This window comes from Oncorhynchus mykiss, chromosome Y (assembly GCF_013265735.2).
Source record: "Oncorhynchus mykiss isolate Arlee chromosome Y, USDA_OmykA_1.1, whole genome shotgun sequence".
NCBI lineage: Eukaryota > Metazoa > Chordata > Actinopteri > Salmoniformes > Salmonidae > Oncorhynchus > Oncorhynchus mykiss.
Window position 1 is genome coordinate 14,331,255 of NC_048593.1, and position 13,886 is coordinate 14,345,140.

A 13,886-nucleotide genomic window follows, 5' to 3' on the forward strand; every position below is an offset into this window, starting at 1 on the left:
GTATGGACCGACCACAAAAACCTGGATTATCTCCGCACTGCCAACCGCCTCAACTCCAGGCAAGTGAGATGGGTCCTGCTGTTTACCCGGTTCAACTTTTCTCTCTCTTACCGGCCGGGGTCCAAGAACATCAAGCCGGATGCAATGTCTTACCGATATTGAACCACAGTTACCACCCCGGAGTCCGAGACCATCCTTCCAGCTGGTGACGGCACTCAGCTGGGGTATAGAGAAACAGGTCCGGGAGGTGCAACGGTCCCATCCGAACCCTGGGGGGCCCCAGATAACCAGATGTTTGTGCCTGACACTGTCCACTCCGCGTTCTGGAGTGGGCACATTCCTCCAGGCTTGCCTGCCACCCAGGCTCCCGTCAGACCCTGGCCTTTGGCCTAGTATGGTTCCGGATGTCGCCACGTTTGTTGCCGCCTGCACGTTCTGTGCTCAGAACAAGACTCATCGGGAATCTCCGGCTGGTCTTCTGCAACCACTGCCTGTCCCTCACCATCCCTGGTCCCACATATCCTTGGAATTCATCACGGGTAAAATGAGAATTTGTGGAATTTTTTTATGTATATTTTGGATACTTTAAAAATTAATGCCAGACACCACACCCTAACAGGGTATCCCCCCTTAATCATATCATCATGACCTTTTACCAGTTGAACATTGACACAAATATCAAACACTTTTGTATTACAATTTCTGAAATATCATAGGTGATATCATTAACTATGCACAGATTTGCAAATCACACAAAAAAAAATGATCACATGAAAAAAACAATTAATAGTCCCACTAAGCGCAAACCAGACAGGATGGCATATCACTGCAGAATGCTGTGGTAGCCATGCTGATTAAGTGTGCCTTGAATTTAAAAAAAAATCACAGACAGTGTCACCAGTAAAGCACCCCCTCACCATCACACCTCCTCTTCCATGCTCCAACATGGGAACCATACATGCGGAGATCCTCCGTACACCTAGATTACTATGCGTCTCACAAAGACACGGCGGCTGGAACCAAAAATCTCCAATTTGGACTCATCAGACCAAAGGACAGATTTCCACCTGTCCAATGTCCATTGCTCGTGTTTCTTGGCCCAAGCAAGTCTCTTCTTATTATTTGTATACTTTAGAAGTGGTTTCTTTGCAGAAATTCGACCATGAAGGCCTGATTCACGCTGTCTTCTCTGAACAGTTGATGTGTCTGTTACTTGAATTTGAATTCTGTTACTTGAGTTAACTCTGGGTCTTCCTTTCCTGTGGTGGTCCCCATGAGAGCCAGTTTCATCATAACGCTTGATGGTTTTTGTGACTGCACTTGAAGAAACTTTCAAAGTTCTTGAAATGTTCTGGATATGCTGACCTTTATGACAAAGTAATGTAGGGCTGTCATTTCTCTTTGCTTATTTGAGCAGTTCTTGCCATAATGTGGACTTGGTATTTTACCAAATAGGGCTATCTTCTGTATATCACTCCCATACCTTGTCACAACACAACTGATGGCTTTAACACATTAAGAATGAAAGAAAGTCCACAAACTTTTATTAACAAGACACACCTGTTAATTGAAATGCATTCCAGGTGACTACCTCATGAAGCTGTTTGAGAGAATGCTAATAATGAACAAAGCTGTCATCAAGGCAAAGGGTGACTATTTTGAAGAATCTCAAATCTATTTTGATTTCTTTAACACTTTTTTGGTTACTATATAATTCCATATGTGTTATTACACAATGAAGAGAATAGTAAAAAATAAAAAAAAAACTAGAATGAGAAGTTGTGTCCAAACTTTTGACCGGTACTGTATATATAATTGTACAGCATAATAATTTGTTTTAGTAATGATTGTTTAATGCAAACAATACCAGCAGTTGATGTTTTAAAAAGTATAAATAGAGTGTCAATCTCTTTTGAAACAATCAATCTGAATGTTAGTAGTTTTCTATCATGCCTCAATGGAATTAGGGGAAAAAAACGCCACACATTTTTGTTTTAACCCAGCACTCACGCATCTGATTCAACTAATCAAGCGGTGATGAGCTTAATCAAGTGTGTTAGTGCTGGGCTAAAACAAAAATGTGTGGGAACAAACGTGTGCACACCGTGGGGGTCCCCAATGAATCCCAAACCTTGGATAGCAACCAACATTCTATGACATCAGTTATTGTATTGGTATGAGGGTTTGTTTCATGGTCACCTTGAAAATACATACAACAAGAGTCTTGACTGTTGTGATGTCAACGGAGCCTTCACCTCTGTTCAGTAAAAGAGGCCAGGGCATAACCCCCTAACCTCATCACCAAATAAACTTCCCATGTCCACAGGGACCGTCCCCCTTACTAGGTCTCTCCAACAGACTGTATCCCCATTGTGCTGAGGCAGCCAAGGGGGACATAATTTATGTGACACTGTTTGTTTATTACAAGTAAATATTTATTATGGCCGAATGTCAAACTCTTTTGCAATACTATACTGTAGTTTACAGTAATTCCAGACAAATCCTGAACATACACACAAGAAAAGCACATCCAGAGCCCAATGTCCAGGTGTTTTTCTTTAGTTGGAATCGAGCAAAACTACTATAAGATTACATGTGTCAGCGTCCTCTGCGGTCTTGGGTTAAAGCTTCTGTTTCCAATGTTGTGTTTGCGTTTGTGATACACGCATCCAATGCTTACAATTGCAGAAAAGAGGGTCGTTGGGTGCAGAGACAAGTAATGTGTCTAATTGAAGTTTGTTTGAGTTTACGTAGTGACAGTGCATTAATAGAAGCTCCATTCAATACCGAGGAAAAGGTTGTCCCCAAAGAGTTGAGAGACTTGTATCTATGAGAGAGAAGGTTGAGTTAAATGCAGTGACAGATCTCCACTTGAAAGCCACTAGGAGGTAAATTTTGGCAATGAAAGTAATGTGTTCTCATTAATTGTAGTACTTAAAAAAAGGTTATACTCTACAGTATATGTTTAAATGAATGGCTTCTTTATATCGTTTGTGAGAAGATACTGTAAAAAAAAGTGTGTGTGTTATAAATTTGTCAACATATAGAACTAATTGGGCTAACTGTTTGTGATTAGCAGGAGGTGACATGTTGGAAGTCTCAAATGCTACAGCATGACACCCAGGTAGGAGATGGTAGGAGTTGGATAGGTTTAAAAGATGATTGATGACACCTCTCTCTTGTGGTGCCCCCTACAGTGTGAAGGGCATTAGGGCGACTTACTGAACCCTGTGAGGAGCGACAGCAGATATAGCTAATTGTGCAAATAAATAGGCTGCGTTTACACCGTCCGCCCAATTTTGATTTTCTTTTTTACCAATCACATCATATCTTTTCACATCAGGGCCCGTATCCACAAAGAGTCTCAGAGTAGGAGTGTGGTCTAGGATGTTTCTATATAATCTTATTAATTATGATCAAAAAGGCAAAGCTTATCCCTTATCCTAGATCAGCACTCCTACTCTGAGATGCTTTGTGGATACGGCCCAGATCTTTTTCAGAGCTATTCTGATTAGTTAAAACGCTAATTAGTGAAAACAATATCTGAATTAGGCTTCCCATGTAAATGCAGCCATTGTGGTGCATTTGGGATCTTTTAAGTGGTACATAAATCACAAGCCGTCAATTCATGTCTAGTTGACCAGGTTTTCTTTGCAATGCTTCATTTTGAAATGAAACTCTGTATACAAGTTCACTGAGACCTTGTGCTTTGAATGGAGAACTGCATGTGGCATAATTTCGATGACTGTATAGATCTCTCTGTCCATACCTCTCAACCAGACATGGTTGTGGAAAATGGGTTAATGCCATGGGCACCCAGCTGTGAATGACTCGGTTTTATTTGATGAGGAACAGGACAGAGGTTTGTATCTAGAGTGGATGGAAACGTCTGTCTGAGTCTATGGAAACAATGTCAACCTGTCTTCATATCTTATCCAAATAAAGATGTCAAGTTTATGACAATGGCTATTCGAGACCTATGACAGTCGGTCAGTTATCATTAGCAGGTTGACGTGCCAGGTCTTTTTTCATGATATGTCATAATGAATTGCTACAGCGTTTAGGTTAAAAAAGGTGCCATTGATTAAATAACTATCACAATGCTTTTGGATAATACGATTATCAGATGAACCTGAGGGAAAAAGAAATCCTCAGGGATGTGTTCTGCTACCGACTTTGTTATGTTAATTACGGAGAATAAGTGTACAGTATAATGTGAAGTGTGGAATTTGGCTCCCTTTTGGAAATCATCATTGGGGCATTCGCTGTTTCCCTTGGCTTGGCTTACACGCAGAAGTCCTCTGTTAACAAGCATGTCAATTTGAGACAGCTTTTTTTTTTACCATATCAAAAAAGTGAAGCTTTACTGTACAAGAGCAGCATACTGCCATAATAATTATTGTACAGTACATACCTATAGGAGTGGATTATGATGAGATGTGTCCTGCCAATACACAAGTAAAAGCTATCAATTACATTTCATTCTCCTTTTGCCTAATGCCTCCCTCCTAAATATACTGTATAAATAAATAAACTACAGTATAAATGAACTACAGTGACCCCCCTAAGACTTAGCCTACAGTTACAATACTATATACTGTCCTAATGGCATGTGACCTATCCAGCATTTACATGTCAACTAACTGTGTCCATCGGATGTGGACTTATACAGTATATGGGGGTTGGCTGGGTTGCATTTTACAGCCCAAATCACCGACACCAAACACCACTCATATTCCCATAAACTCGGCTTTTACCCCATTCCCCGATGCTTCGACACAACAGCTAGAAATGTGTCTGTTTCCTGCCTTCTTCAGTCACACAGCATCTGTTAAATTAATGAAAGTCTAACTCTGTCAGACAGAAAACACCTCAGTGATGACGAGGGAAGAAAATCACCTATAATTTTATCCTGATTTTGTCCTGATAGATTTTGGTTGTTTTATAAGGGGCAGCTACACACCAAGGAGGGAGAAGATGAGCAGTGGGCGTATCAGAGGGAGAACCAACCTTGGCTGCCGCCTGGTGTGTCTGTCGGTCGGTTGGTTTGTCTGTCTGTCTGTTTTTGTGTTTGAGGAATTGCCTGTGTTAGAAAATAAAGAGAGCGACTATGGTGGGAGGCTGGCTGCCTCACCCCAGGTCTCTATTTCATCTTGTGAATCTGTGTTAAGATGGGGAACAGATGACTGTAGGGACTTTGTGTGTGGCGACCTGTGGTCAGTGGGAATGGACACTAGTTGCCACGGCGCCATTGAAAGCCCTGCTTTGTCACAGGTCAGGAGGCAGTTGGTGTGTCATGGGTAGGATTTTCAACATAATGAATGGAGGACAATCATGCATTCATAGATGTGTTGCTTTGTGTCTTAGATATTAATCAGACACGTAAGTGAGAGCTGATTATTTGAATAACCCCCTTGTGTTTGTTACCAGATTGAATTTAGACTAACTTTGCCTATACAGTAGTACTGCTCTACGTCTTTACTGTGACCCCTCAAAATAATGACTTCCTCCCTCCTTCCCTCATTCCCCTGTCTTGCTCCGTCTAATTTTCTCTTCCACACAGTCACTCTCTCCCTCTTTTTCACTCTTTGTATGGCGTTGCCAGTAGGAACAACGGCATCCCACTTCAAGGCAACAGTCCAGCTACATCCAACAGTAAGAAAGAGGGAGGGAGGGAGGGAGGGAGGGAGGGAGGGAGGGAGGGAGGGAGGGAGGGAGGGAGGGAGGGAGGGAAAGTGTCTGCTATTTAAGGGCTGTAGTTGAGGAATGGGGGTTTGAACAGAAGGCTCCTCTCTCAGTTTAAAAGGCATTTTCTCCTCCTCTCTCTTTCTTTCCCACTCTCTCTCTCTCTTTAGCTCTGACTCGGTGCTCAGACTCGGTGACAAGAGCAGTAGGCTGAGCTGTCAGGGCAGAAGAAACAGAGAGAATATTGATTTTTTTTGGAATAGAAGTGTCATCTGGTTAGAAAACAAGGAGAGAGGTGGCGGAACTGCCTTCAAGGTGGACATCCTTTCATCCCCCTTTGCTGAAAGTGTTGGGTTCCAATGAGGCAATTCGTGTGAGCTGCCAAAGGCTGTGGTGTAGTAGCTCTGAACTGTCTGGTCTGCTAAAGGTAAGAATGAGAGATTGATTGATTTATCTGCATGAAACTGATCTTGGATCTTTGAATGAGTTGCTGCTATTATTTGTATAGTTTGTGACCAATGATTACTGTGTCCTTATTTTGAAATTGCAAATGAGATCTTTTCTATCTTCTTGACAGTTGTGGTTATTGATGACGTGCTCAAACCATGTGAGACTTAAATGTAATGTGTTTAATTGTTCCTGGAGATTAGATTACATTATTTGTTTATTTATTTTTTTGGTTATTAAGGTCAAACCCTTCATATCATACTCAATTAAATTGTCTAATTCATTTTGACGTCTTTAAAGGTAATTGAATAACGTCAAAAAGTACAAGTGTGTGGTGTGAAATGGAAATGTAGAATTTTTTTGCATATCCTACTCCCCCAGGACACTTTCAGAGAGGGGGGGGGGGGGGGGGGGGGTCATGGCCAGGGATAAGCAGTGGTGTAAAGTACCTAAATAAAAATACTACTACTACTTAAGTTTACTATTTATATTTTTGACTAGTTTTACTTTTACTTCACAACATTCCTAAAGAAAATCATGTACTTTTTACTCCATAAATTTTCCATGGTACCCAAAAGTACTCGTTACATTTTAAATGCGTAGCAGGACAGGAAAATGGTCTAATTCACAAGCTTATTAAGAGAACATCCCTGGTCATCACTACTGCCTCTGATCTGCCTCTAAATAACGGATAAATAAAAAATATAAATAAAAAAATCTGGCGGACTCACTAAACGCATGCTTTGTTTGTAAACGATCTCTGAGTGTTGGAACGTGCCCCTGGCTATCCGTAAATTTAAAAAACAAGAACATGGTGCCGTCTGATTTGCTCTTAAGAATCTGACCCTTTTTTTCAATTTTCGCCTAAAATAACATACCCAAATCTAACTGCCTGTAGCTCAGGACCTGAAGCAAGGATATGCATATTCTTGATACCATTTAAAAGAAACAGTTTGAAGTTTGTATAAATGTGAAATTAATGTAGGAGAATATAACACATTACACATTGAAATGCAAGAGAAAGGCCATAATGTATTATTCCAGCCCAGGCGTAATTATGATTTTGGCCACTAGATGGCAGCAGTGTACTTGCAAAGTTTTAGACTGATCCAATGAACCATTGCATATCTGTTCAAAATGTTGTGTCAAGACTGCCCAAATGTGCCTAATTGATTTATTAATATAAGGAATTTGAAATTATGTATATGTTGATACTTAAGTATATTGCATCAATTACATTTCATTTGGTACTTAACTATATTTAAAACCAAATACTTTTGACTTTTACTCAAGTAGGATTTTACTGGGTGACTTTTACTTTTACTTGAGTCATTTTCTATTAAGGTAATTTGACTTTTTCTCAAGTATGACAGCACTGGCGATTAGCCATTATTAATGGAAACCCTGCAGCAATTAGGGTTAGGTGCCTTGCTCAAGGGCAGATCGACAGATTTTTCACCTAGTTGCTTCTGGGATTCAAACTACCAACCTTTAGGCCACTGGTCCAATGCTCCAATTGATAGGCTACCTGCACGTTGTGTATGAAATATGAATAAACAGATGTGGAATAATGAGTTTATCATACAACATTTACTAATTCATTCTATGAAGCCAATGTACTTTGGCAATAAATGGGCAAGAAGCAGAATGAACTCCATAAGTATTCAGTCCTGTGAAAATATTTATCCAAAAACTGCAGCTTCATTGTTTTCCTTCTGCCGGGCTCTGTTCTTTATTTAGCGAAAGACGGCTCTCATTGCTCGCTAAAGGGCACCGATTATGGTTTATAGGGAATGATATTAACATTCTTTATGCATGCTGCAACTTCTGGGTTTACCCGTTTTAACCAAGGCTGGGTCTATGTGATAGAGATGGAGGATTGGAAGACAGACAGAATGAGGAGAGCATTAGCTGCGTTGACTGACTGATGAGTGATAGAACATGCACACCTTTGATCACCTGGGGACTCATTTAGCAACCGTGCATACATTTCTCACTAAATGCTGTTGTAAGTGGAGATTCTAAGATTTGAGTGTACAACATATTAATAGGATTGATCAAACAGTTGCACACAACATTTAGTATACACGTGTTTTCATTGATAAATCAAAGCCCTACTATATTTGTGCGCTCGTGAACAGGCATTTACAACCCCGCCTGGAAAGCGCCCTCCATTCACCTTTTGTGGTAACAAAAACGTCCTCATTTGCTGTATGATTTGGAGATGTTGGAACAGGGCCGTGACAGTTTTTAAACAAAAGCGATCACATTTTTAGAGGTGTGGGCAGAATGTTTTCATCTTTTGCAGTGACTTTTTCAAACAGGAAATACATGAACCCGCCTGTAGAGAGTCCCAAACACTGGCCACTCACTCTGCAAGATTGATTGTCTCCTTGAACTATTTAAATGTAGACAAAAGGCTACAGCAGTCCACACCTCAATGCCCCCCCACATCTCCTTCACCCAAATCCAAAAAGCTGATGTCCTGAAAGAGCTGCAGAATCTGGATCCCTCCAAATCAGCTGAGCTAGACAATCTGGACCATCTCTTCCTAAAATTATCCACCGCCATTGTCGCAGCCCCTATTAATAGTCTTTTCAACCTCTCTTTTGTATCGTCTGAGATTCCCAAAGATTGGAAAGCGGCGCGGTCATCCCCCTCTTCAAAGGGGGAGACACTCTAGACCCAAACTGTTACAGACCTACATCCATCCTGCCCTGCCTTTCTAAAGTTTTCGAAAGTCAAGTCAACAAACAGATCACGACCATCTCGAATCCCACTATACCTTCTCCGCTATGCAATCAGGTTTCCGAGCTGGTCACAGTTGCACCTCAGCCACGCTCAAGGTCCTAAACGATATCATAACCACCATCAATAAAAAAACAATACTGTGCAGCCGTCTTCATCGACCTGGCCAAGGATTTTGACTCTGTCAATCAGATAGAGTTCAGTGTGTCAAATCGGAGGGCCTGTTGTCCGGACCTCTGGCACTCTCTATGGGGGTGCCACAGGGTTCAATTCTCGGGCCGACTCTTTTCTCTGTATATATCAATGATGTTGCTCTTGCTGCGGGTGATTCTTTGATCCACCTCTACGCAGACGACACCATTCTGTATACATCTGGCCCTTCTTAGGACACTGTGTTAACAAACCTCTAAATGAGTTGCAATGCCATGCAACACTCCTTCCGTGGCCTCCAACTGCTCTTAAATGCTAGTAAAACTAAATGCATGCTCTTCCAACGATTGCAGCCCGCACCCGCCCAACTAGCATCCCTACTCTGGACGGTTCTGACTTAGAATATGTGGACAACTATAAATACCTAGGTGTCTGGCAAGACTGTAAACTCTCCTTCCAAACTCATATTAAACATCTCCAATCCCAAATTAAATCTAGAATCGGCTTCCTATTTCACAACAAAGCCTCCTTCACTCATGCTGTCAAACATACCCTTGTAAAACTGACTATCCTGCGGATCCTTGACTTTGGCGAAGTCATTTATTAAATAGCCTCCAACACTCTACTCAGCAAATTGGGCGCAGTCTATCACAGTGCATTCCGTTTTGTCACCAAAGCCCCATATACTACCCACCATTGTGACCTGTATGCTCTCGTTGGCTGGCCCTCGCTACATATTCGTCGCCAAACCCAATGACTCCAGGTCATCTTTAAGTCTTTGCTAGGTAAAGCTCAGCCTTATCTCAGCTCTCTGGTCACCATAGCAACACCCACCCGTAGCACGCACTCCAGCAGGCATATTTCACTGGTCATCCCCAAAGCCATCACCTACTTTGGCCGCCTTTCCTTCCAGTTCCCTGCTGTCAATGACTGTAACAAATTGCAAAAATCACTGAAGCTGGAGACTCATCTCCATCACTAACTTCAAGCATCGGCTGTCAGAGCATCTTACCGATCGCTGCAGCTGTACACAGCCCATCTGTAAATAGCCCATCCAACCAGCTATCTGCCTCATCCCCATATTCGTTTTTTTGCTTTTTCTTCTCTTTTGCACACCAGTATTTCTACTTGCACATCCTCATCTGCACATCTATCACTCCAGTGTTAATTGCTAAATTGTAATTACTTCGCCACTATGGCCTATTTATTGCCTTACCTCCTTACTTAATTAGCACACACTGTATACAGATGTTCTATTGTGTTATTGACTGTACGTTTGTTTATCCCATGTGTAACTCTGTGTTGTTTTTGTCGCATTGCTTTGCTTTATCTTGGCCAGGTCGCAGTTGCGAATGAGAACTTGTTCTCAACTGGCCTACGTGGTTAAATAAAGGTGAAATAAAAAATATAAAAAATAAGATCTGAGATTAAATAGGGTCGCGCTACTATCGCACAGCAATTCTGTAGCCCACCCATACTGTCACATGTTTTAAATAGGCTACCAGTCTGTTTACTTTCGAGCATGCTTGTCTATTGAATGAGCAATGGATAAATGGTAGCCTAATAGTTGTTGAGTAGCGCGAATAAACCAGTAATGTCAGAAAAGGAGAGACATATCCTGCGAAAGGCCTGAATAATACAAGTTAAAGAAACATATTAGGCTACATGCTGCTATGGGAACTCCTTACCAACGGCAAATGCATCGGTTTAATCATTAGGCCTATGTTTTAATGTTTTCCTTAGCCTACCATTATTTTAATTCCCATGCATCAAAAACCATACATTTCCCCAAAATAACAATACAATTGAATACAATCTTTGCTGTCTTGTGAATAATTGTCCATCCGTGGGCGACGCAATGATGGTCTAATTTTATATTAGTTGTCCTTTAAGGAGATTATGCAGCATGAGCAGCAGCCTTTGATGCTCTCTTTTCCAGTGTGAGTTGTGAGATGAAAACAGGCACACTGCTTGTCCAGTTATTTCCAAATCCATTTGCTCCGCTTAATTGAAATCCCTCCATGCTGTGTGAGTGGTTGATTTTCATGAACTGCAGCTCCTCTCAGGTTTAAACTCTGTGGTCCTGATGGACACATTAAGGCTGTGTGTACATAAAAACTGTTCTCAGCAGTGTTCTAAATAATCTACTAATCACTCCACTAGTTATTAACATAAAACTTTAAATAATAGCCCAGGTGTTTATTTACTAAATCACTGAACACAACAGGCGCTTATTAGAGACAGGCTTCTATTTGAGGTAGGCGTCTATTTTCTTGGCTTAATGCACACAGCTTTTGCTCATTTGCATAGTTAATTGTCTAATTCCAGCATTCACTTCCAGCATTTTAATCAATTTCTTCATTTCCTGCACTAATTTGTCATCGTTTACACACTTTGTCACATTTATTTTGTCTTAGTATGCTTCTATTTAAAAATAATAATAATCCTTGACAGAATAATTGTTATTTTTGACTGTGCATTTTTGGCAGTTCTTACTTTAGCCATTAGAGCAATCGTACTTTTTCTGGGGGTCTGTACTTCCGAAGTTGACTGTTTATGTGCTTGACAGTTAGCTAGCAGTTCTCCTCTGTTAGCAGCCAATAGCTAGCAGTTTCTTGATAAAAACAGATGATTGACATCTTTTTTTTGTCAATACTGAATTATTTAATGTAATAAATCAAACATTAAACCTTGTAAACAATGCATGGTAATTAATGGTAATCTCATAAACAATTCCTTTAGACTTTAGACATTTATTTGAAATAGGCATTTTTTTGCTTAAATGTGTGCCATCACCTGGCTATTAAAGGGGACAGACTGCGTTTAATTTACGTGTTTAATTTAAGTTTTACAGTAGTCAAATAACATAGCTGTTTAGTACATTTCAAAATCCTTGCTGTCAACCTATAACAGAGAGAATGGGGAAATTCCTCTGTTGGGCGGGATGGGTGATGTGGATGGACAGACCTCTGCAAGGGAGACAGCTGGTTTAGTGACCGGCCCCTTGCCTCAGGGTCCGTCCTGCCTTTGGAGAAGGTATTACCCTCTCAGTTTGAACTCCACTCAGTACAGAAGAGAGAATAGGTACAGTATAACTTGACACCTCAAATATGCAGTTTTTGTCTCTGGTTACCATTACTGATCAGCTAGCAGTGTAAATCTGTTACATGAGCTAAACATTTTTGGTGAGCGGTGCTTTAGATTTTTTGTACATATGCAATCATGTCTAGCCTGCTGTATGCTCTCTTTCAAACTATTGTTCAACATGTAGTTTCAGGCGAACACAATTCAGGTGAAAATCGGTATTTTGAATTCATCTGATCCTTCTCTACTGTTTATCTGCCTTAGATTTACCAGAGAACGAAACCAGAACCTTTGATTCACCAGTGACGTGCGGTGATGTTGGTGGCTGAATTGCACTAGCTATTATCAAAGTCAGATTTACACACAAATAAACCTTGATGAAACCCAAGTTCACCATAGAACAGATAGCTCCAACAACCAGAATGACACACACACAATAATATTATGTGAAATATTCTTACACACACACATAATAAATAACGCTCTAACGAAATGTCCATATCAACAATCAAAATGACTGAAAAATGCAATTCAAAACGTCAAAAAGGTGTCTCGTTCAAATTGAACTATAGCTTGATAAATGAAATGCATCAAAGGGATTTAGTCTATTCTCATGTTCATTCAACAGTGGCCTAACCCGCAAATTGCAAAGGAAAATGTATTTAGGTAAATTAAGTCCATTCGTCTGTCCTTCAGGGTGAACCTCTTGCTGACAGCAATGTAGAAGTCACAGCAGAACCATGTCCGTTATTTTATTCTGCATGGACACGGCAGGCCCACGGTCGTGTGGGAGACGCATTCTCAAGGCCTCCTTTGGTTTCATTTTCACAAAAAGTCATACACACACAAACAGTAGCTGGTAGCAGAGTTCTCCCATGCAAAATACAGGCAGCTCCATCCATTAGGGCATTCAGCCGGTCGGAGAGCAGAATCCTCCCGCACGAGTACACCCTCATGCAGTCACACCCTTAGAGAATCGTTGTTGTTAGTCACAGCCATCTTGTAGAAGCCAAGGCTTGGGCCCACATTGAGTGGCGGGAGAAGCCCCATTACCGTTACGTAAATAAAGCAAAAGTAAATGTCCAAGATGTGCAAAAGTCCTGGTAAAAAGTACTAATTGGTAGAGACGTTTAAGTGGACAGTCCAGTACTCACTGTTCACCCGACAGCTAGCAGTGAGGGAGATGGTGGTTGCCTGTCATGAATAAAGTTGAATCTTCTATATTTGCTGCCTCTGTCTGGTCTTAACTGTCATTATAGTTGACGTTCCAATCTTCGAACCCTCCAAACGGCGTTTTACATAATTCCAACTTGGAAAATTGTTTGAGGTGCAGGACAGTGTCCATTTGTCTGGTTGTTTTGAGTTCAAGGGATGCAAGTGCAAAATTATGTAGACATGCCCAAATGTGCAGGGCTTTCCCCAAGTCTACCAACACAACATGTTTAGGCAATATGCATGCGCAAAATATGAAATCGACACAATGGAACAAATTAATCTACTTCAAGACACGCAAAGCAGCCTGTGCTTGACCCTGTCCATTAACAATGACTGGAGTCAGGAACAGTCAGGAACAGACGCATGCGTCAAAGATTTGAATGGATGGAAATGAAGGCATGAATTGATGCTATTTTAGCACATTTTGGGATTTTGAGCATAAAAACCACCAGAATCATTGAGAAAAAAAAAGATTTTTTTATTATACAGAGTACCATTCAAGGGTTTTTCTTTATTTTTTAACATTTTCTTAATTGTAGAATAATAGTGAAGACATC

General features: G+C 40.8%; 1 protein-coding gene across 3 annotated transcripts in view; it reads left to right on the top strand.

The window, feature by feature from the left end:
- Positions 1-13,886, top strand: part of LOC110509691 (tenascin) — a 107,597-nt gene that overhangs the window by 42,043 nt on the left and 51,668 nt on the right. Inside the window, exons 2-3 of one of the 3 annotated variants that reach the window (XM_036967369.1) lie at positions 5,606-5,655; positions 5,856-6,112. The exons of 1 other annotated variant lie outside the window; for it this stretch is intronic. The gene's annotated coding sequence lies outside the window, so the exon portion shown is untranslated. Of the gene's footprint in view, positions 1-5,605; positions 5,656-5,767; positions 6,113-13,886 lie in introns of those variants that run through there. One more of the 3 variants, XM_036967371.1, reaches the window with a different exon arrangement.